We start from the raw sequence: 25,265 nt of genomic DNA, 5'->3' as shown, positions 1-25,265 counted from the left end.
TGGGAGTATATGGAGGAAAGAGTGAGAGGGAACTGAAATGTTTCAACTGATATTCATAAATAGCTTCATTTTACTTCAATTTTCGTAAAAAATTCTAAGGAAATAAACTTGATACGGTGGCACTAAAGGAATTGACATGGGTCACACACCTGGGAATGGTCTAGTAATAATTCAAAACAGTCAAAATGAGGCCTTGCACTAAACTAATCACATACAATACTTTCTTAGCACTTAATAACTTAAAATCAATTGAAGAAGCCTCAGTCAAAGAAGCCCTCTAACTGGTTAGATATATTTATTAGTGCTTGGCATGAAATCTCTTCTTTACGAAGCAGTCAACATTAGTTTTGCAATTGCAGTCATCATCTCCAGAACATCCCTCTACTATATTGAGTTCTGAAGCTGTTGAGTTTTAAACCCAATATGTAGGCTTAAAAGGCTATTTTTTAAAAAAATAGATGTAGAAAATCTACGATGCAGACTAAATCAAACACAGAAGTAAGTTGAAATGCACGTCTAAATAGACTGGAGCAGACACATTCATTTAACAAGTATTCATTTGGGGCAGTGGTTCTTTAATTTCAGTGGCTATAAAAATTACTTGAGGTGTTTGTTTCAAATCTAAAGAATTCAGATGCCCAATTCCACAGATTTTTTTGTTAAGTAAGTTTATCATTTGGCTTGTTAATTTCTTGAAAAAATCAACAAAGATATGATTCTTTAAAAAAGATTTAAGAAATAGTTGTATCTAAATATTGGAGAGGTGTCAAGAGAATATACAGTTTTTGCAATTGAGTCACACATGGAAAGAAGATGGTTAGGTAGTTGGACTAATAAACAAATATGTCAATAATCCATGTAACTGAAGAAGAATGCCCTCAATGCTCAAGGACCAGAAAGGAGAATGACTTAACTCTGCAGCAGAGGTCACACGGAGTAGTAGAAATCCTATAAAAATTAACTTGGAAAAGACAGAGACAAGAGTGGTACAAACAGAGGAAACAAGAGGAAATACATATATCAAAAACCCAGAGATTCTCTCAAGATTGGGAGCTACAAATAGTTTCAAGCTCCGGAGAGAAGTTGTATGTGGAAGAATGAGATAGCAGAAGAGGGGAAATCAGGAGTGCCCATGATAAATGTCTCTGTTCCTCTGTGTCATGATGACCTAAGATTTATCTTAGATCCAATGAAAATTAATTTAAAAAATATTTTAAAATATTGTGTCAGGGGAACACTGCTACACATTATTGGGATGGGTAGAAAATGTATACAAGAAAAATTTATAGCTGTCTATGGCTATAACAGAACCAAGCAATAATAAAGGCAAGACCAAAAACAGTGACAATGCAATGTTCTGGGGTAAAAAGGATAAGTAGAATTAGAAGGTTCTCTGAAGATATAACTGGTAATATGTGATGGATATGTAGGTGTGTGGAAGTGTGGTTTTTTAAGGTGACTTCCGGCTTGGAAAGGAATACATACCTCAGGTTGAAAGGAACCACAGAGAAGCACTGTGAATATCTCAATATTTAAGTAAGCTCTTACAAATAATTCAAGGCACTTTAAAATAATGTAGCCAGGATCTACAAGTTCTCAAAATCAAATAGCTGATGACGAATTTGATTGTAAATACTTAGAAATAATCAGATGAAATATAGCTGTATACTTAAATACAAAAGCATAAGTTCTTACCCAGGTGTGGTGACTCACTCCTATAATCCCAGCACTTGGGGAGATGGAGGCGAGAGGATTGCCTGAGTCCAGGGATTCAAGACCACCCCGGACAACTTGGCAAGACCTCATCTCTACAATAAATTTTAAAAAATTAACTGGACAAGTTCTCTACAATAAATTTAAAAACATTGGCTGGACGTGATTGTGCGTGTCTGTGGTCCCAGCTACTTAGAATGCTGAGGTGGAAGGATTACCTAGCCCAGCAGGTCAAACTGTGGTGGCAGTGAGTATGCCACTGCCCTCCACCCTGGGTGACAGAGGGAGACTCTAAATCAATAAAACAAAAAACAAAAACAAACAAATGAACAAAAGCATAAGTTCTTAAAATATGCAATCTAATTAAACATTAACAGTCATGCTAAGTCTTTATGTATGATTTTGAGAAATTGTTCAATATATTTTTATATATATCTTTTAAATTGATTACAACTAGTAGTAGTAGTTTAAATATATATTTATTTCTAGTTTCCAATTGCTTTGTAAATAGTGGAAAGCAGTTATAAATGAATAAAAACATAAAAATGCTGCTCATGTCAACCCGAACAACTTAAACTGAAATGGATGTATCACTAAAATTACTTTGTTAGTAGATCTTTGTGTTTTAAAAGAAAGAAAGAAAGAAAGAAAGAAAGAAAGAAAGAAAGAAAGAAAGAAAGAAAGAAAGAAAATAATGTAATCAGCCGAATCAAACATTTCTCTTGAGCATACATGGCCTATATTTTGTAGTATACACCCTCTGATTTTGTTGGAGGAAAAACACACTTTGAAGAATGAAGCATATTGTTCAAAATTATGTAGCTAATTAGTGCTACTATGTTCACTCTTAGGTTATTGGTTGAAGTTGAACAAAATGAGTGAAGACACATAAATAACATTTGTCAGTGAATATGACCCAACTGATTCAATGGGACTGCAGGAAGTTTTTCAAAGAAAGAGGGCCACAATTAATATATTGTATATATTATCCACTAGGTCAATATCAAATTTCTCGTAACTGTCGCTCTAAGTCTTTTCTGAAGCTAATGGTCCACATATGAAGAATATGAAGAATAGTCCCAGGGTTGATGGTTATGGACATGCTGATAAAACATTCTTGAAGCCAAATTTAGATAACATCACCTCAAGTATCCTAAGTCGTTAAAAAAAAATGAATACTTTGTTCCCAGAAAAAAAAATTCCCTTAATAAATAAGACAATTTTCCTCCTTGTAAAAAAAAAAAAAAGACCTATAAGTAACTACCCAATTATTAGTGTAATAATTATGGCTTTAGTTATTAATATAGTGCTCATAAACGTACATTTTACCTGAATTGACCTATCCTGCTTATAATTTAAAAGAAAAAATGACATTAGTAAAAACCGTTATGGGTGATAGAGACAGAAAAGTCAGAAATAAGCAATGCTGCTGATAGCTGATTGATTCCTATGCAGCATGCTAAAGAAATGAATATTCTCTGTAATCCCACGCCTTTGGGAGGCTGAGGTGAGGGGATTGCCTGAGCCCGCGGGTTCGAGACCCGCCTGGGCAGCGAGACCTCATCTCTACAATAAATCAAAAAATTACCCAGGCGTGGTTAGCGCATGCCTGTAGTTCCGGCTACTTGGAAGGCTGAGGCGGAAGGATCGCTGGAGCCCGGCAGGTGGAGGCTGCGGTGAACGGGAGCGGCCACTGCACTCCAGTCTGGGGGACAGAGTGAGACTCCAACTCAAAAAAAAAAAAAGAAATGAATATTCCGATAGATGGGAAGTGAGGGTAAATAATAAATGAATGATATTGTATTTTCTTAAATATAACTAGATAATGTAATCAGTAGTTTATTAAAAACTTTTTGCTGCATACAAGTAGTCACCAAACGAAAGCTACCCAACTTAAAAAAATTAAACATTTCTAAAACCTTATCATCTCCTATGTACCACTTTTTATTACATCTTATCTTTACTTCATAAGGCAACATTACATTCAATTGTATACTCTTTCTTTCCTTATATTACTTTATAGTTTGATCATTATGGATATAAATGAATCAATAACATATTATTAGGTTTTCTGGTTTTAAATCTGATATAAATTGAGTCATGCTATATATTTTCTGTTGCTTGCTCCTCTCATCTAATATTATGTTTTTGAGAAGTTTTTATGTGGATGTATTTGGCTATAAGGTGTCTATTTTTATATTATTTTATAAAAGAAAACCTGCTTTCCACTCTCCAATTGATGGATTTTATGCCATTTCCAGTTTGGGGTATTGTGAATGATGCTACTGTAAATATTTGTATAAGCATGGGGAAGAGTCTTTTGGAGGAATAATTCAAGAAGTAGAAATACTGAGTTGTACATTGATGCCTGCTGCAATATTTTACCTTTTAAAGTGGATGTTCTTTGCCAAAAATCAAAACAGTATATTGTTTCTGAGAGTACCTAATAAAGTTAAAAATGTTTTTAAAAAGATGTTTAGTATGCTTTCTTTCACATTTGACTATGTCAATAGACAATTATCTCACATGATATCTATGGGAAGTAGTAGTTTTAAACCATTTTAATATATTTGTAACTGATGGGCATATTTGAAATTTGATGATCTTGACTACAGATAAATTAGAAATATTTTTACAGTTTCTTTTGTGTATGTGACTTGCATCATGATTACTAACATAAATGATAGCAGTGAATTGAGTCTAATATCATAAATTATTCCTTAAGTTTATATATTTATTTCCTGTCATTGGTTATACATTTTAGGTTAATAAGAAGTCTAAAATCTTAAGGAATCTGATTATTTCAACCAACATGAATAAATGTTTAAGATAAGTTTTAGTCTTTTATCTGATTAAGAAATTTTAAAATTATGTGAATCCAGAAAATTTTGTAGCACAGGTTCATTGGCATAGGCTTTAGAATGACAGGACTTTGTTCAAAAACTGGCTGTTCCACTTCTTAATCAGAGTCTTTTTGTATCAGTTATCTCAAGTTTCAGATAATTATAATGACATGAGAATTGTGGAAAAGTGTTACATTCGATAATGTATAGGAGTATGATATTTGTCATGTCTGTTTCTTGTTTATTTACCTTTTCAGGATTTTGAACCAGCTTCTTCTGTTTGAGGGAATCTCCCATCTCATGAGGCAAAACATTCCTGAAACAACAGAAGATTAAGGTGCCAGACTCTATTACTAGAGTAAAATTGTGTGACCTAGACTCTGCCAATTTGATGTACCCTCCACAGGCCTTGAATGGAAATCTTGTGATAGCAGGCACTGTACAGAATCCAAAGGGGAAAGAAATGACCATGGACACAACTACATCTTGTTCCCAAAAGCAGCAGTCCTATGGTCCAGTGTGTGGTGCTGGTGGTGTTAGCAATGCCAGTGACAGCTTCTGGTGCCCAGTATGACCACAGTGTTGCTTCACTGGATCAATTTGTGCCAACAGGCATAAATTTGGATACTGCTGCTGGCAATGTCACCTCAAATTCTCTCTCTCCAACGTTACTGTTAACAATTCCACTCCTGCTTAAAACAGCTAGAGTCAGTTTCTCTTGCTTTTGACAATACACTTTGATCAGTATGCTAAATATTTAGACAGTACCAAATCTATAGGAATCATTCATGTAACTCCAAGTCAGGTGCACTTGACTTATTTAGCGTTATATCCCCCTGGTATCTAGCTCAAGTTAGCATATAGCAGGCACTTAACTATTTATTGAATAAACGCCTGAAATAATTATCAGATAAAAACTGAGAAATAACTATCAGATAAAAACTTAGTCATGAAAAATTTCACTCATTGAAATATTGTTTAAAACATTTTTTACTATGGTATTTTTATGACACCTGTCACTACTTGGTAGCTTTATATCTGCTTTAGGGACATGTTATTTAATAGTTTAGAAGCGATATAATATTAAACTCACACATACACACATCTCATCAGGTACAAAGTTACAGGATACATAGTAAAAATTAGCATGAGTTATTGCCATTATCCAAGAAATACACCTCCCAAAGTCTGTCAGTCTCGAATTTAAATCTAAATTTCAATTTGGGCCAATAATAAAGGGAGAGAACAGCTTATACAGTCTTTGTTTCTGTTTTTAACTAAATACATCGATAATAAAGCTGAATAAAAAGACAGACAACTGTATTTATTCTTCATCTAAGTGCCTATAGTCTACACTGTCACTGGATTGAACTCCTAGAAAATGAAAAACATGAAACATATTTATATAAGCAAAAAATCAAAATTTAATAGGAGTCCTCGTATACTCTTTTTTGTCTCTTTTTTGTCTCCAGATTTCAGATTGAAACACTACCTAAGAATTTGATTCCTGTCCTTTCAATTGAAACTATATCTTATTCAATTTTTGCTGTAAGCATTCCAGCTGAAGCACTTATCACCTTATATCCAGACAATTATAATAGTCTAACTTCTATTCCCAGTTTCAGGTTTCTGACAGTCCAATCTATTCTATAAATTACGTAGATTAAATTTTTAAATGCATTTAGCATTCAAGGATCTCCACAATCTAGCTAAACATAACTTTCCAACGCATTTTCTATAAGTTCTATATGGAAGTTCTGTAATGATCAAAATAGTTCTTATATTGCCTCATAAACATTTCCCTCGAAGAGACTGATATTTACATTTGCAAATTTTGTTCTGCAGCCCCAGTCCAGCCCAGTTTATCTTTAAAAGACTTATCTGAAGACTAATTTTTTTCTGAAGTTGCCTCTGGTCACTCCAATCCTAGTCTCTGTAATAAAGTTCTTGAGCTTTTGAATGTATGCTATGTACTTCGTTGTAAAATAAAATTCACTTCCCTCTCACAGGAGATATAAACGTTGCATGCAACATTTTTAAAATTTCCCACATCAGTTTTTCATTTATACTTTCATAATATTAACTATGCTTTGTTTTTGCTTTCTCTTGTTTTCTTACCTCCATTTTCTGTTATACTGACCCAATTTTTGCAATATTTATATTTTCCAGAGCAATTTGTTTTCAGGTTCACCTAGTTAGCATCTACTTCTTCTCAGACTTCAACTCAAAGTATTTTTAATGCCCTACACAACAGATCCCCTCTCCATTATCTCCTCCCAAAGCACCTCACATATTTTTTGAAGGCTTTATTATAGTTTTTTCTTTTGTGTGTGTGTGTGTGTGTGTGTGTGTGTGTGTGTTGTCAGATGTCACTCTATTACCCAGACTGAAGTACAGTGGCATGATCATGGCTCACTGCAGCTTCAAACTCCTGGGCTCAAGCAAACACCCAACCTCAGCCTCCCAAGTATATGGGACTATAGGCATGGACTACCATACCTTGTTCATTGTTTTGTTTTTGTTTTTGTTTTTTTGTAAGGAAGACATCTTGATATGTTGCCCAGGGTGGTCTCAAATTCCTGGGCTCAAGCAATTCTCCTGCTACAGTCTCCAAAAATTCTGGGGTTATAGACATGAGCTACCTCACTCAACCCCCATTAAAGTTTGTAATTGCATATTTGTTTGATTATGACCGGAGATTGCAATTTGTCATTGGTCCACTAATCTGCAAAGTCCATTAAAGCAGAAACTCATGAGATAATATATAGAAATCTTAATTTTATAAATGTAGTTTTCTTTATCCTTTGATGGAGATTCATATTTTATTTCTTAAAAGACAAGCAAGATCATACACATCCTAGTCAGGGATTTGCGAGAAGCTTTTTTTATTGTTTTACCTAGTCATTCAGAGTTGTCGTGGTCACTCCTAATTCTACATGACAAGGATGTCCATAATTTTTTTAACCTCATTTCTTAAAGCATTCAAGTTAGTTTTCTTAGAATAAACACCTCTCAATATTTATCTCATATTTAATTAAATTGCACTATTACAAGCACGACATAGAAACAGATTTAGAAATGAACTCATCAAACTCTGGTTTTGCATGCAATTCCACTGGCTGTAGCAGAAATTCTTGGTGTATGCTGAAAAGCAATTAACTACTATGTACATCATCCAGTAAATGTCACAAGGAGAAAAATTTTTTTTAAATGTGTTGTTCGGCTTTTGTTTTTATCTTGTTACTCATTTAAATTGAGAAAGTGTAGGAGAGCCAGATTATTTATTGAGTAAATTTAGATGCATATTTGTTCCACTCAATAATGTATCATTAGCATGTAGGTTAATATTGAACACATAGATGATGTTCCATAAATATTTGTTGAATGAATGACAAGGTTTTTTTCCTCTCTTTTCTAACCTGAAAGCCCAAGTCTTTCTTTAAATGAATGACCTGAGATTTTATGCAATCCAGAATATAGAGAACATCATGACTATAGTATTATGTTTTCTGAAATTTGTGTGTGATTTTTAACATTAATTTTATAAAACTACCTTAATGTCTATTTCAAAATCAAAATATGATGGGCTAGAACTCAAGGCCAGTGGTTAGGAAATTTTCTTATATATTTGAATGCTTTCTTCCACGTTAATCTGCTTGACCCATTTGAAATCTGACTGGCCCTGAGTGACAGGGTTTTCATTCAATCTTCTTTAAAAGAGGTTTGCATCCCCTATACTACACATTTCCAGTCTAAGGAAGACTTTCACTTGTTTCACTTTCATACTTCATTTTTGCGAAAATTCCCAAACCTGCCTTCCCTTCTTCTCTCCTTCCTCCCTGCATTCCTCACCATTGTTTTGGAGCTACTGGTGGTTCTCTCATACTTATTTACTACCTGTCTGTGCATGATGTCCTCATACCTCATCTATCCAGTCCAATGCCTTTCAGTTCCAGAATGTCTTATACCCCGATTATCTTCTTCAATACCTCATATTAGCTTTTAGATGCATAGCCATATCCTAATTTTTATTGGAAGTTTCTCTTCCAATAAAATCTCTGTTTGGAACAACCCACTCTCCAATGTCACTCTCCACCATTCCAGGATATTAACTCTTATGGCCTCTCTCCAATACTCTTTTGCCTGTAATCCACTGGTTTTCACCTGTTTCTCCTTATCCATTAACCCCTTGTGGCCCCACTTTCCTTGATAAACATTCTCTATAGCGTGCTTAATTTTTTTCGTTTTCTCCCTCCTTAACTCTTGCATCAAAATCTAGAAACTAGTTATACTCAAGCAACTGAACATTACTATAGAAAATCAGAAGTCCCTACTGACTGAATTTAATTTACACTTATAATTCTAAATTTCAAGTCGGCACTTAGTTAATCCAGGACATTCTACTGAAGTCTGCTTTTTATTACTTATTATGCCACCCTGAATCTTCTCTGAAATCTTCAATATTTTTTTCACCAAATCATAAATGCAACTACTAACGTTTCCTGATATTTCACAAAAGCTTATTTTATTTTTATCTTATTAAATATGTCTACTGACTCATTTCTGCAAATAGCTTGCATTCTTAAAATAAGTAGGTTGACTGTCCATACTATAACTACAGTCTATCTGCTCCTTTGAAATGTAGACTCTATTCCGTTTCACTTTTCTATTGATTTCACTCCTAATATTATTCTCTTTCCCACATGCTCAGTCTCTCTTTCGATTGGCTTATTTCATCTACTCACATGTTTTAGTGTAGTTTATCTCAAATAAAAATCTTCCTTGACTTTATGTCCTACAGCTGCCGACAGCCTGCTTTTCAGCTGTCTTTTAATAACACCTTCACCCCTTCACCCTTACAAGGTCACCAACAACCTCCACTTGCTGGATCTATGGTCGATATCCTGATTTTATCTTATTCTTCCATTGTTAACATGTATCACAGTCATTAAGCCTCCTACTGAAATACTTTCTTCTCTAATTTTATGTAACACTATCCATTTTTTCTCATCTCACAACCTTACACTTTTTTATTAGTCTTCATTCTCTGAAGAACTTTTTTTGAAAATTTCTGTAGCATTTGTCAAGACTTCTTTGCCTCTCTTCCCTTGATGATTTATTTTTGCTGGGTGGTTTTAAAAAACGTGATGTATAGACTAATTAATTTTAAAACTATATCCCCAATACTAATCATTCTCCAGAATTTTAATGATACCTTAAACTTAACAAAGCCATGCCAGGACATTTTATTTCCCCCCTCAGCCCAAATCTATTTCTCATAATTTCCATGTCTCAGTAAATGGGAGGGGCTAGGCTAAAAGTCCCTCACTACCTCCATCTCGTAACACACATATCCAAAAACTCTTCAAGATCTTTTATGTATCTGCACACAATCCAATTCTATCCACAACTCTAATCCAATTACTTTCATTTCTCAACTGGGCTATAGTCACAGATTCCACATCAAGCTTCCTGCCTTCATTCATTTTCCAAACAGAACCCAGAATGATATTTTCTGCCATAGAAATTACATCATATATCTCTCCTACTTAAAAATACTCCAACATCTTCCCATTACTATTCACAAAAAAGTAATAATTCTTATCTACACTATAAGACTTACTGTTATCTTCCTGCTGTCCACTTTATAATTCCCTAATTTCAACTTATGCCTTTCTCCTCTCCTGTCTGTTGGGTGAAGCCACACAATTTGTTTTGGTTCCTCTGTTATGCCTACTTCATTTCTGAATGAACGCCTTAACGTTTTTGATTCCTCTGTTTAGGACAATCTTCCCAAATATCATCACCTGGCACCTTCTCCTTGTCATCAAATCTCAGCCTCAGGAAGGTCCCTTTTAAGACATGCCTTCCTGGATCACCCTGCAATCCTGCCACAGTTTTATGTTAGAGTTCACTCTCGCTCCAGTACAGACAACGGATTTAGAGAAAGTAAGTCAGGCTACAAGCCAAGAGTCCAACTGAATGACAGTTAAAATCACCCAGGTGAGAGAAATGCCAAATCCCTTATAGGTAGCATTGGTTTGAATCCTTAGATTAACTCTCTTTAAAAAACAAAAAACAAAAAACTTAGTCTTTGCACATGCTCAATATTTGTCCACTCCTATAGTATACCGAGAGTCCATAATCATTTTCCAGGTTTGGGATTTGAGGTGGGATCTACTGGATTAAATGTTGATCTCTGTTCAAATATTTCGGGACCAGGCAAAAGAATAAAGGACAAGTTTTAGAGCTGCTCTATTCTCACTTGCCAGCATGGAGTAACAAGGGAGCTATAGCCAGAAAGAGCAGAGACATAGTGCTTCACCTTTCTGCCAAGTCGTTTCTTTTTGTATTTCTCAGAGCAGCAGGCATTAGCTGGGTCAGTGGCACTCTTTAGAGTTGGCACCACTCCTTTCATTTGGAGCCAGTTGTAGCACTGCCCTGCTTTATTTAAAAAGCCATGCTTGCCAATGTAACCTGGGAAGCAGCACCACGGAAGGGTTGTCCCATAGAATTGACTCCAGTGTTTGGTATAAATCTGGGGGAATAATGAGATCAATTTGCACATCCCATCATCAACTGCCCGGAAGCTGCCCTTGGCTTCTGCATGTACTGGTGCAAAGGAAAGCATGTTAAATTCCACAGCTCAGCCCCCTGGGCCTTATATCCAGGTGGGTTTTTCCTTCCTTACAGAGTCTCACTGGATGGTTCTTTGCTTTTATCAGCTTCATCGCTACAATTAATTTGTAGAAATTTGTCAATATTGTCCATACTCGAGTGACATCCTATATTTCAATACTGTTACAAAATTTTTCACTTTTATTGCATTACTGCTGCCATGTCAGTGGAAATTCAAAAATAAGGCAGAAAGTTTAAATATGTGAGCTCTGATCGTCTTCTTACATACCCATGGAACTGATGGGCGAAAATTGCAGTGCCAGACCCAGGGGTTCATGACATCATGTCCTTTGGTTTTTTCCCTGCTTCTGATACCAGATTGTCTTCTATGTGTATTTTTTTAAAATTTATAATACTGTATGGAAATTCTTACTTGAAAAAAATATATCACAATCTGTTATTTATATTTGTTCAAAAGTTCAGAGATTCAATTTTTGTTCAAGATAATAAGTGACAATAACATTTTTAAAAACCTCCACTCCGTAAAATGCCTGAAATGACTATTATTTTTCTCCTCAAAAATTTGACTTTATCTACATCTCATTCCTGGGAGATATGTGCCAGGTTTTCACTTAACCTCTGCTACTGTGCTATTAAGCTGTGAATTACTTCAGGGACAGCAAAAGTGAAGAATACTTTTGACCTTTGTGAATGGCACAAATAAAGTGATTATTTCAGGTGCACCTAAAACTCAGCATACTAAAATTAGGATTATTTTCTATGTTTAAGTTAACAGATATACACACATGTATACAGCAACTAAGAGTGTGGGTTCTCTCATGAACTTACTTTAAAAGTCCTTCTCAATAAAATACAAATTCAGATTTTTTTTTAAGTTAGGAATTGATCTTTGATTATCACACTGCACAGTACCCACTATAGAGTAGTACCATAAAGTATCACATCTTTGCAAAAAGCATCACGTAATGGAATTCATGACACTTATATAAACAGTTCATATTAAACATATTTAATGTCAAAATCAGGCAAAGCCCCTGTGAAATACATTTCAGTAAAACAGAAGTTTCTTATTTTTAGTGTATAAATAGGTTTTGGCTTAAAAAAAAATCCTTGCCCCCTCCAACAAAACAAACACATAAACAAACAAAATAACCTCACCATCTCAATGGGGTTTTTGAATAATCGTTTATGCTGAAGAAATTTTGAAAGCTCATGAGCTAATCTTGCCTTTTAGCAATGAGTGTCTGTCTAGTATTATGCTTAGGCACATACTTCTTATTACAAAGACCGTTTCATCAAGTCCCAATCTATCCTAAGATCATGATGAAAAATGATAATCTTCAAATTACTACATTTTTCTTTCCACTTGAGTGAACTAATTGAAAGCATTTCATGTCTGCATTCACCACAGATACCCAGAGGAATACAAGAAAATACATGGGCAACTGACTGAATATCTGAATATCTAGGTAGCTGCTGATCAATACACATTTTGCAGACATTTAATACACTTAATATACTGACTCCTTGCCTATCCCCACATATTCAAGGAAGCTAGGCTGCTGTCTGTAACAGAGACAAGTTTAACTTTCTTTTATTTTTAAACTTATTATTAACTGCATAATTTAATGTGCAGTGGAAACTACATGACTCCCGGACTAAGACAAAGCTGAGTTTGCACCTTGTTAGCTAAATAACTTTGGTAAAGTTACTTAACTGTTTTATGCTTCCTGTTATCCTGTATAGAGAAGTTGTTATAGCTACTAGTCTGAAGAAGATGATGATAAATCTGTTTTGCATGTCTATTTGACCCAAGGAAAAAAAAAAAAAAACCAAAAAGCAGAAGTTTTCCAAGGTGGTTTATTTCTTGAAGTTATTTTAGTAAGTCCTGACAACCATAAAAAAAGAATTTAAAATGATTCATATGCTTATTTGACCAAACTAATTATTCACATGTAATTAGTTAATTGATCATGAAATAATTTTCTTTTAAATGATGCAACGCCTGTCTTACATATATGCTGATTGGAAAATTTTAAAAAAATAAATATTTGATTTGCTAGAGAATGCATTTTGCATTTCTTAGAGCAACTGAGTCTCTGTATCTAAGTTATAAAACAAAAGGTAAGGACCACTATAAATGCCCTCATGAAAAGTTTCCTTTGACCTCACCCTAGAGGGGCCATAACTTTCAATAAAGCAGTTGAATTTAATGTCAAAATCAGGCAAAGCCCCTGTGAAATACATTTCAGTAAAACAGAAGCTTCTTATTTTTAGTGTATAAATAGGTTTTGGCTTAAAAAAAAATCCTTGCCCCCTCCAACAAAACAAACACATAAACAAACAAAATAACAAAACAAAATAATAAAACAAAATACCCAGAGGAATACAAGAAAATACATGGGCAACTGACTGAATATCTGAATATCTAGTATGACACTGGGAATTCTAAGCCATGTCCATTTGCCTCAAGCCTGACATTTAAAAAAAAAATTGTTTCCTGTCTTTAGAAATGGAATACAGACTCCATTTTAAAGAACTTGAAAATTACAAAAAAGTAATTGAGAAAAATTATTTAACCTATAGGCAATCATTTTTAATGAACTCTTTGAAGTGCTTTAATTTTCTTTTTTTAAACATCAGTGTAGTCTCAAATACATATATTTATATATATAAATATACATTTATATATAAATATATACACACATTAGTGTTCTATATGCTAATTTAAAAATCTTTCTCTTTGACTCAAATACATACTTATTTTATAAAACATGGAAATACATGAGAACAGATTATAAATCACCCAGAGATTTCCACTGCTACCATAGGTTTTATTTTCTGGTTTTTGTACATGTCTTCAAATGCAGAGAAATTTATTTAAACTCAGTACTCGCCAGCAGCCCCAGTATTTTAATTTGCCTAGCTCTGATCCTCTGAGTACTGGTTAAATATCTTCTCAGATTTGTAGCTAATGCACACACCCTCCCTCCATGGCAGGCATTAAGAACTTCAATGGCCATATGGATTGAAATGTCAAAATATCCATTCCCTACCTATAATTAACTTTAATGCAATAAAAAAATTGTACAAAACTATAAAATAATCATAAGGAATATAATATGTTGAGGAGGACAATTTTATGATTTTTTTTTAATAACCAACATCAAAGTTAAAAAAATGTGTGCATACTATTATTTTGATGGGGACTTAAGCAACTTCACAGTTAATTCAATTCATTCTACAGATTTGGGAACATTACAGGTTTTTTACTGAGCATGCCCTGTCCTGGTTGATTTTGGTCTCTTGCCCTGGGATACTGAATAATATTGAACAACCAATAGCATGATTTTTCAATCAATTGTCTCGAATGACTGACTAAACTGCTATCCCTTTCTCTGATTACTGGTTTTGTTTGTCTGCTTGCTTTTAGCAAAACATGTTGCTTTGTTAGTAAGTCTATAACCTTTGAGCATTTCAATAAAATGATATTTTGAATTCACTCCTCTCTGAAAACAAAGAGCAACTGAGTCTTATCTTTTTTTTTCTCGTAGTTGTCTACTCATTTAACCTAGAAATTCAGTTGACACATTCCTCGGAAAGACTGACTTAAATGTGCCATATACCATGTTCCTGCAATATTCCATTCAAAACTCTTACCATACTGGTTGTCTTTTTCACTGTATTATGAAAGTCACAATGTGAGTTCCAAAGCGTTCACCATTGTATTCCCAGTATATAGCAAAATAGCTGACAGAAAGAAGTCATTATGGAAATAAAACTAAATTTTCCAAAGAATTATTACGTTGCAAAAGAAAGACAATTAGTCCAGACATTTGGAAAGTCTTCCTTCACATAGAAATTATTGTGGTTTAGCATTCTCCAATGTAGAAATTTGAACAAGTTCAATGAAAACCAGTAACAAGGCTTATTGAGAGCTCAGTATCACTTCAAAATTCCCAGTCCAGCCCTAATTTCACTCCTGGCCATCATCAATCAGTTAATAAACCATTTGTCTTGGAATAAGGAAAACTTACATGGAAATGTTCTAGCATATGGAAATTCACGACTGGCTCATCAGGAAAAAAAATAAAAAAATAAAAACAGGTGGCAGGAAGATCTACCAACAGCTCTCTTTTTGATATTCATGCTGTTACTGGATTCACAGATGATGAAATGCTCCCAAGCAAAGGCTTTTAAATGGAAACAAAGCAGGTCTTGCATCCACCCTAATTAGCAATCAGCATAAGGAAAAATAAAATCACAATTTGCCTACCTGTGCAGAAATCAATGCACATATGGCTCTTAAGATTTTGAGTCCAGGACAACGCTGCTTTAAGGGAAGCATTCTAGAAAGACTCATGCATGTGGGTGTGCATGTGAGTGTGTGTGTGTATGGCTTGGGGAGAGAAGGTAACCTGAATTAACAGAGGAGGATCTAGGCAAAGACTATGAAAGTCTCGGACAATAAATGATTAAGGAACCAGAGACAATTGTTTTGATTATTAATGTCAGATTAATTATTATTTGATTATATGATTCTAGTAAATACAATCATGGCTTGCCTCATGACCAGGATACAGTCTGAGAAATCCATAGTTAGGCAATTTTGTCATTCTGTGATCTTCATAGAGTGTACCTACATAAACCTAGATGATATAGCATAACATGGTCTATTACACACGTAGGCTTTAGGCTACAAATGTGTACAGTATGTTACTGTACTGATTGTAGCACAATGGTGAGTATTTGTGTTTCCTACATATCTAAACATAAAAAGGGTACAGTGAAAATATAGTATTACAATCTTTTTTTTTTTATGAGAAAGCAGAATTTATTGACAGAACAGAAAAACTCCCACAGTGGGAGGGGACCAGAAGGGGTTGCCCAGTCTTACAAGACCATAGTTGTATAGGGGGCCCATCACTGACTGAAGCATTGTTATGTAGCACATGAGTATAAATAACAAAACCCAATAGTCTTTTTTTGTCTAGGTATGTTCATGAATAACCTATACACTGAAAATATCAAACATTATGCATTAATATAGATATTTTCTTTAATTAATAAATAAAAATCTCTTACATGTTCATAATTACTGAATTCAAAATAGCTTGCAGATACCCGAGTTGCAACACAACACTACAGAAAATGTTTATGGCTTCTAAGTGCATTTTTATGACTGCAATTATCCTCCAGAAAAACCCACTAAAGGATAGCAACCATATTTTGTATAAATAATAGGTTATTATATATTTAACAGTTCTAAAAGTGATTCTAAGATTGTGTTTTTTTATCCACAGACTTTGTTACATTCCTCCTTGTTCATCCCCTTTTAAACAAGTTGAATAATGAATATGAAAAATGAATGGACATATTTTATCATTGTTGCCTACAGCATCATTTCTAGTGATATATTTTATAATGTTAGCATAACTTGTGCTTATATACTTCCTCTGTTCACCTCGTGGCTGGTTGCTGTATACAGTATACAATGATTAGAAATATTATCATTGCACCATTATGCAATAGTTCCTTCTGCAATTACCAGTATATACTGGATGGTGAATAATTTTTGAATACATTGATGAATTGATGAATATAGAGTTACACAATAAGTATTGTACAGGTAAATGAGTAATATTTCTTAAAGAAGATAAGATTGGAACTGAGCTTGATGGGCTAGCAGGATCATCAAATAGTCAAGACGGATTATAATTTGTAAGTACAGACAAGGAAAATCATCTGAATGCAGGCTGATATTGAATCTAACGAGAGAGGAAAGCGTATGGTCTGGTAAAGTCATCACAGGGGTAAGAGCAGTGAAGTTTCAGCAAAACTATCTGTGCCACAGTAACAAAACCCTGGGATGCAAGCTTAGGTTAACTGAAATCACTTTCCATAGATTTTTCAATAATAAAACTCATATTTCATTTAAGACTTCACAGTCCGATAGAAAGATAAAGTGAACCACGTATACAATTTTAAATTTTTTACTAGTTACCTTAAAAATGCAAAACATAATAAACATAATTTATTTCTCTATATATTACTTAGCTCAATATATCCAGCATATTATTATTTCAGCACATCATTACTATAAAAATTATTAATAAACTATTTTATTTTTGTCATATTAAGTTTTCAAAACCCAGGATGTTTTTTTTTGCATGCTCAGCCCATCTCAATTTGGGCTACACATGTCAAGGGCTTCAGATTCACATGTATTGAACAAGCAGCTCTTAGATATGAACTGGTCTTAGGTATTTTGTTCTTCAGAATCCTCGTTGGTGAGGTCTGATATCATGTTGGATAACTAATGTTCATTATCCATTTCTTGAGATGACTGCTTCTCAAAGGATGGCCAATGAACCTCCTGCATCATAATCATCTCAGATACTTATTGAAATAATCCTCTACCGAGGTTGAGTAAATCAAAACCTCTGGGCAATAAAAATCAGCACTGTTTAACAAGCTAATCAGTTGTTTCTTAAGTAAACTAACGATTGAAAATAGGGCAGGCTACAATAAATCAAAAAATCAGCTGGGGCGTGGTAGCGCATGCCTGTAATTCGGCTACTTGGAAGGCTGAGGCGGAAGGATCGCCAGAGCCCAGCAGGTCGAGGCTGCGGTGGCCGGGAGCGGCCACTGCACTCCAGTCTGGGCGACAGAGTGAGACTCCAACACAAAAAAAAGAAAATAGCTCTTTTAAGATATTCTCTCCCAATACACAAATAGTTTAAAGAGAGGTACTGAAAACACTAATATTTTAGGGTCAAATTAATTCTAGTTCTTTGCCGTGATAGGATGCATGTTGAACAAAAAAAAATACGGATTACATCATTTTCATAGCTTTAGAAACTCAAATCTTTAACTTTTCATTGCAGTTCCCACTGGAATATTGTCTTTTGATTGTCTTTCTGCCTCCAGTAGCATGCAATCTCCACAAACTTTGGGACTGATGTCTGGTATTCGTATAATTCATAGCATATTTCTATTAAAAGAGTGCTTAGCAAAATAGTAGGTATCCAACAAATATTTAACTTATAAATGAATGAATTTTTTTGTTTTGACAGTTCCTTAACGATGTGAACTAAAAGTTCATTTATTCATAAACTGAACATCATATATATCTCAAAAGATTGTGTGATAGGAAATTTGATTATATATACACCAGGGGTCCCCAACCCCTGGGCCAAAGACTGCCAGGCCCCATATCAAGAGGTGAGTGTCAAGCAAGCAAGCAAAGCTTCATCTCTATTTACACCCACTCCCTGTCACTCGCACTGCCACCTGAGAGCATCATTCTGTCAGATTGGTGGTGGCATTAGATTCTCGTAGGAGCATTAACCCTATTGTGAGCCGCGCATGTGAGGGATCTAGGTTGTGCACTCCCTTGGAGAATCTAACGCCTGATGAACTGAAGTGGATCTGAGGCGATGATGCTACCTACTGCAGGAGAACAGCTATAAATACAGATGAACATTATCAGTGAGGTTTGACTGCACATCCCCCAGACCACTTTCACCCCCTCCCCCATCTGCAGAAAATTGTCTTTCACAAAACCAGTACCCGATGCCAAAATGTTGGGAACCACTGATGCACAGGGTTTTCATTTGACACAACATTTCCCCATTGCTCTCCATCTTTCCTATGAGGAAAAAGAGTGAACTCATAACATCACAGTTGTGAATAATGTGTTCTCTTCCCTCTCCCAAGGACACCTGAATTTTAGAGCAAGTATCAGAAGAGATCTTTTTTTATCCATAAGCGGTTACTCTAACAGTTGTTATTCTGCCTTGTGAAAATGGTGGGGGAAAGGGGGCAAGGAAAACTCCCTATAATTTTATTGTGCAGAAATGCACCTAAGATTCCCCTGCCTCCTTAAACTTGGTTCGACCTAATAATTATAAATGAAACACACATTTATTTTTCTGCCAAAGGTTTTACTTACCTTTGGTCCCAGAGCATTTTCTTTCAGAACACAATGGTTCCAAACTCACAGTTTCTGTTTGGATTTATTGTTTTAAGCAATGTTTCTCTGGTTTTCATGGATATTGTGTTTCTGGGGCCTATACTGATTAGACCCGTATTACAGAACAATACATACAGGGAGCTGGCACCTAAGGTAATGATAAAAACAGCAGGTTTCTCAAATGCAATATGGACTGTTTTTCTTTTGCACTTCTATTTTGCTTAGTGATTATAATCCATTCATAGAACATAATACTTGTCTAACTCTGGCCCTAAGCAGCCGTGACTCTTTTTATGTAAAGAGAAAATCTTTGTTTTAGAGAAAAACAACAAGACTTTAACTATGGGATACATTTCTTAGAAACAAAAGAATTAAATTCAGATCAGTTCTCCACAGAGTTTCAATTCGGAAAAAAGCTTATCAGAAAGGGGCATATGGGGACAGCAAAGGCTTGTGCATTTAATTGAGTAGAAGTAAAAAGAACTCTGCTTCTGCAGAATTCTGATTTTTAAAAGACCCCAAATTAATTACTTCAGGGGAGTCTGAATGAAATTGCTCTTGGTTACCACTGAGCAAGAAAAATAAAATAATGGGACTATCTGGCAGCTAAGTGTGAGTATTTCAATTTTATCACCACAAAGGTGAGGTTAATGGTCTGGGAGAGATGCCTTAATGCAAGGAAGTGGAGGGTGCTGATGTGATTCATCAGAGTCACTTGATAAACAATTCCATTCATCCACTAGTTCATTTTAAAGACACATTTTCACTTTATATTTTTATTGACATTGAAATGACAATGTCGTGCTTCTTATACACTCTTTTTCTTTGTCAAAAATCAGCAAAATTAGATATGTACGATGCCAACACAACAATGTTCCAATGCTTTGTTTCTGGAAGCATACAGTAAAATACTTGGTGTCAAAATAAAATATTTTGTTATTTGAAACCTTCCCAACAATAGCAACTTTTGCATTTTGTTTGCTAATTCATTCGTTGTTATTAAAATTAAACCTTCAAATTTTACTTGCTAACATTTTTATGTAAAGCAGGCTGTTCTTTTTGTTGTTGTTGTTATTTTGCTTATTGTGGTAAGAGACGGAGAGAGTCAAGGGCATGTGATTGAGAGATGGCTTTTTCTTTGATGGCGATGACTCCTGGTTTTTTTCACCAGGCCTGGGATCAGCACATTGGTTCTTTATTTACTCACGTATTTTTGGTTTGGAATGACCACCCTGACGGGTGACAGCAAAACTTAGCTTCTCCATGGACAGTTCCAGCCATGATATCTCTGTTGTGTAACATTCAGAAAGAACAAAAGTCATGCAGTTGCTACTCTGGGTGTTTACTGAACAGTAACTATTAGGAATGACTAAAACCACCTAGTTATTTTTCATATCACTTTAATGAGTCTGGATGCTTGGATGAAATTCTACTTCAGATGGCCCAGTGGTACACATGTTCATTTACACATTTATGAGAGCATATGCAGGCTTGTACACTCGCATTCTGAACCATCAGAATAGTGAGGTGTTGGGAGCCGGCAGTGGAGGTCCACCTGAGCATTAGGGATCCAGGTGGGCTGCAGACCCTGAGACCACTAGGATGAGTTCAGGAGCTGATGGCCCATTCCCTTTTCCCTTTTTTGCTGTTTGGGACATCTCAGTAGCAGGGACTTTGATGATCTAAGCTTGAAACTTTGAGAATACGACAGGCATGGCTAACTCAGGGATTCATTGTTCCCGTTTCTCACAGACTATGGTTTTGGCCTTTCAATCAATTACGGTTCAAACTTGGGTCACATTCGGGAGCCTTATATATGATACAAGCTTCTTTATAAGATTTAAAAGTATATTTGTAGAATTAGTATATAAATATGGAGAATTGTCTTCAGCTTTAGATGGTATAGATGATTATCTAGAGTTACCAGAAATGGCCCAGCAGGAACTTCGGACTGGGCCACATTCCTAAGGGCCCAGCATGTAACTTGGACTGGGCTGCATTCTTTTAAACTGGTTTTTAGCTACAATTAGTGTAGGTTTTACTTATTATAGAAATTGAATTTATTTTATTCATAGAATGTATCATAGAATAGATTATGCTACATCAGTGAATTATGTTAGTTCAAGCATGATCAAACATGATATTTTGAGGTTTAATAGGAATACAGCTAACTTTAGAAATTTCATTGTTCCCATTTTTTACTAATGGTAGTTTTGGCTTTAGTACAATTTACAGTTTGTATTTGGGTTTTATTTTATAAGCTTTATTGCTGATGATTCAGCTTTATATATTAGAATTAGGAATTAGAAACTTTTATAAAAGTTAAAATAGATATATAGGATTTTAGAACAGTCATTTTATTAAGAAATTGTAATCAATTGTTCCTAGAAACAGCCCAGCGTGATCTTTTGACTGGGCCACATTCTTTAGGAACTGGTTTGGTCTATCATTAAGAGTTTCTATAGTGTAGGTAGAATTAGCATAAAATAGAAAGGAATTAGGATTTAAGTTAGTCATTAGGTGTTATATATGCATAAGTTTTAAAAGTTATTGATTATTAGAATATTATGATGTTAGAATTGTAGTATTGCTTTTGAGGAATATTAACTAAGCATGAGGAACAGTGAGATAATTTTGGGATGGTCCTTCTTCATACTTGAGGAAATACCTGGTGGGTGGGGGACGCCCCTCATCCACCTGGCTTTGTGTTCATGTAAAAGTTTTGTGAGTTAATTGGGATAATCCTTCCTCATGCTTGAGGAAATACCTGGTGGGTGGGGAATGCCCCTAACCCACTTGGCTTTGTGTTCAGTCTTGTGACTTAACCTGTGAAAATTTGGGATAAAAGGCCCAGTTTGTCCCATTAAATGGCTTCTGCACTAGACAGAGTCCAGTCTCTTTCTTTCTCCCCACCCCTCATCTCTTTCTTTCTTTTTATTTCTCCATAATAATCACTGACGCTGCCACACCTCCCAGGGACCCCCTAAATCTCTCTGCAGGGACTGGCCCCCCACAGTGAGGGAACATATTCTAAGAAAAATACGTGTAAAAAAAATGAGGCCCACGCACAGTAATTTGATTATTAGCCTGAGATTAGTATGAGGTTCGGTATATAAATAATGTAACAGTGGCATTAGACACAACTTAAAATGACATTAGATTCTAAACATGATATATTTTTAAGAAAAAAATGACGAAGTGATCTTAAGCTTGGATAGTGGGGGAAAATGGCAAGATCTTTAGAAAAGAAACATATTTTGTGTGTTATAAAATCAATGGCTAACAACTCTTAAAAAAGTTTGTTAAATATCAGAGATTATTTATTGATTTGTCTTGTTTGCCCCACAACTGTTTACTTTTAAGGTACAATCACAGGTATTTCTATAGCTCTGTATGTCAGGAAAGGGGTGAAAAAGGTCATGACATAGGAATTTCTCCTTATTTTTGTATTTTTATTCTATTTTTTTCTTTCTGAATTTCTATACTATTGTAAGTATCAATCATGGACTTTGCTGCAGTGTATGTGGTATATTATTTGTTTTATACCACTTCCTCACTTCTCAAAAGAACAAAATCATAAAATAGCAGGGAATCACTTCTTCATCAGAACCATATTAATCACCTATATGTTGAACTGCCACTGATCATTTTTTATTCTTCTATTTGTGTCACCATGTCACAAAAATTTAATTTTCATTATGGTCACAGTGCTATGTTATGCTCTTGGGAAGCATATGAACTAAGTATCCTTATTTACTGAGAATTTGAAGACCCATCATACACACTTCTTGCCCGTGAGAAGCTCACAGTTGGGCAGATAGATCATTGTGCTACAATGTGCTATTAAATCGAAGTATGCAGAGTGGTTTTGAAATATTTTTTGTTTTTAAATGATTGAAAATCTTCACAAATATTAAAATAACTGGGCACCAAGTCCTCCATGTGCTGCGAGTCTAATGGAGAAGGCAGATATGTCAAGAGGAAATTGCATGCAGCACACTGAAAGCCAGCACCGTCCTAGGTGCCAAGTGCTCTGAGGCCATCCCAGGTGCTCTTACCCCAGCCTTGGAGATGCACATTTGACTGGAGTGTCTGGAGGGCATCACACCCTACCCGGGCTCTCCTTCTGGTGCCAGTGCCCTGCCCAAACTCTCAGGATGTGCAATCTGTTCTTGTACAGGCCACACCCCTAAGTTCCAGTGCTTCCTTTTCCTTTCTTTCATCTGATGGCACAAGAGCTTGACTCTCAGACACCAGAAACACAACAGAAAATATCTGCTAAATGGGTCTACCATGACATTGTGATGCCTTAGAAGTACTTCACAGGCTTCCTGTTCATGCCACATTTGTGCAGAAACTGAAAATGAATGCACCTCTTCATATACGGGTGTGGCTGGGCCATAACCCATAGGTACAGGTGGTGTCTCTGTTAAGGAGTACAGAAACTGTCCTTTAGCATACAACTTCATCTCATTTGTTAAAAGGAAGGTCAGAGAGAAGAAGGAGGGGAATACAAGAGGGAAGAGGTTAGCTTGATGTCTGCCTGAGCATTAACATTAGGGAAAAGTAGTTAGACTGCAGTCGTGATCTCTAAAAGCTACAGAATATGACTGGGCAGAGGAAGCAGCAAGGGTTTGCCTCTGAAAGCAGGGGCCGTGGGCAACTGCAGCCCACACAGAAGCGTCTTTATCTCACAGAAGGCCACTAATAAACTACTAAAACAGAAGCCTATTTGATGGAGAAAGAGAGAATGTGTCGGGAGCAGGGAAAAAAACCCCTCCAAAGAATTCAAACTGAAATTTAGTAATAGAGAGCTAATGTACTGCAAAAATAAGCTTGCTGCTAACAGTAAAGACACTGCCAAGAAATAGCTGGGAATTAGTGCCAGGTTAACACATAAATCAAAATTTTGCAATTATGCAAATGAGAGAGCCAAAGACTTTATTTCATTTCCATCTGATTCTAGAATAAAGGGCCTAATTTTGATGAATATATAAAAAGATTTTAAGAAAGCAAGATGATGAATTGCGGCAAACTAAAGATATAATCTCACTCTGGAAAGGGAAGATGATTAAAAATTTTTATATCTGTATAGCATATATATTTAAAACATATATATGAATACATATATACTGCTATAATTATATTTAGTATTATAATTTACACATATTCAAGGGCAATCTTTTTTTTCTATAGCACTTTATATTCCTTATGACATTTTTACACAACTCTTGAGGGTAGATAAGTCAGATATGATTATCTCCTTTTTTAAGTGATGATTAGTTTAATATCATGGTTGATTAAAACAAAGGTTTCTTATTTATGAAAGTGCAGTTAATCACAGTGAATTTATATTCCTGGAAAAGGTAATATTATAGACTGCTTTGAAAGGCATGGTTGGGTCAGAGAGGGTAAGTGAAAATCACTTAGGATTTGTATTAGTTCTATGAGGATTGGTATCTTAGGGCTGGTACAGAAAAGCAGAGGCATATATTAGGGCTGCAGGCAAAATCATTTAAAGAATGCATAATACTAGGCAAGTAAGTTGTGCATATCATTCATGATGACATATCATACAACAAGGTAGAATATTTCATTCAAAGTAGTCCAAATTTTCCCTTAAGAACTGAGAATTAAGAGCCATATATCCTGGTTGTTGGCATATGGACAAGCAGATGGATGGACGTAAGAATTTTGGAAGGCACACCAAGTTGATGCCAAATATGTTGAAAATTACATAAAACAGAGACCAAATAACACAAAGCAAGAGTTTGAAAGCATAAAATCCTTTTGAAAAGAAAGACATAAGAGTGTATTTTTAGAACAACTAAATATTAATTCACAAAAAGGCATTTGGTTTGCTACCCAAGGGAGCTACACTGAGTAGAAAGGTGAATTAGTTGAGGAAGCATTAGATAGATCCAAGAGCTATTGCATCAGGGACTATAAAAATGTTTAGGGTCCAGTCACAACCTTTGGTTGTTGACATCTCGTAAAAACGCACCTCAACCCCAGAGGACAAATTCAGATCAGAATTATGTTTGTCATAAGATTTTGCTTTTGCAGCTACAGAACACAAAATTATTCTCTGCAGT

Source organism: Carlito syrichta, unplaced genomic scaffold (assembly GCF_000164805.1).
Source record: "Carlito syrichta isolate Samal-C Ts95f unplaced genomic scaffold, Tarsius_syrichta-2.0.1 Scaffold315816, whole genome shotgun sequence".
Lineage (NCBI taxonomy): Eukaryota > Metazoa > Chordata > Mammalia > Primates > Tarsiidae > Carlito > Carlito syrichta.
This window is presented reverse-complemented; position numbering follows the sequence as displayed.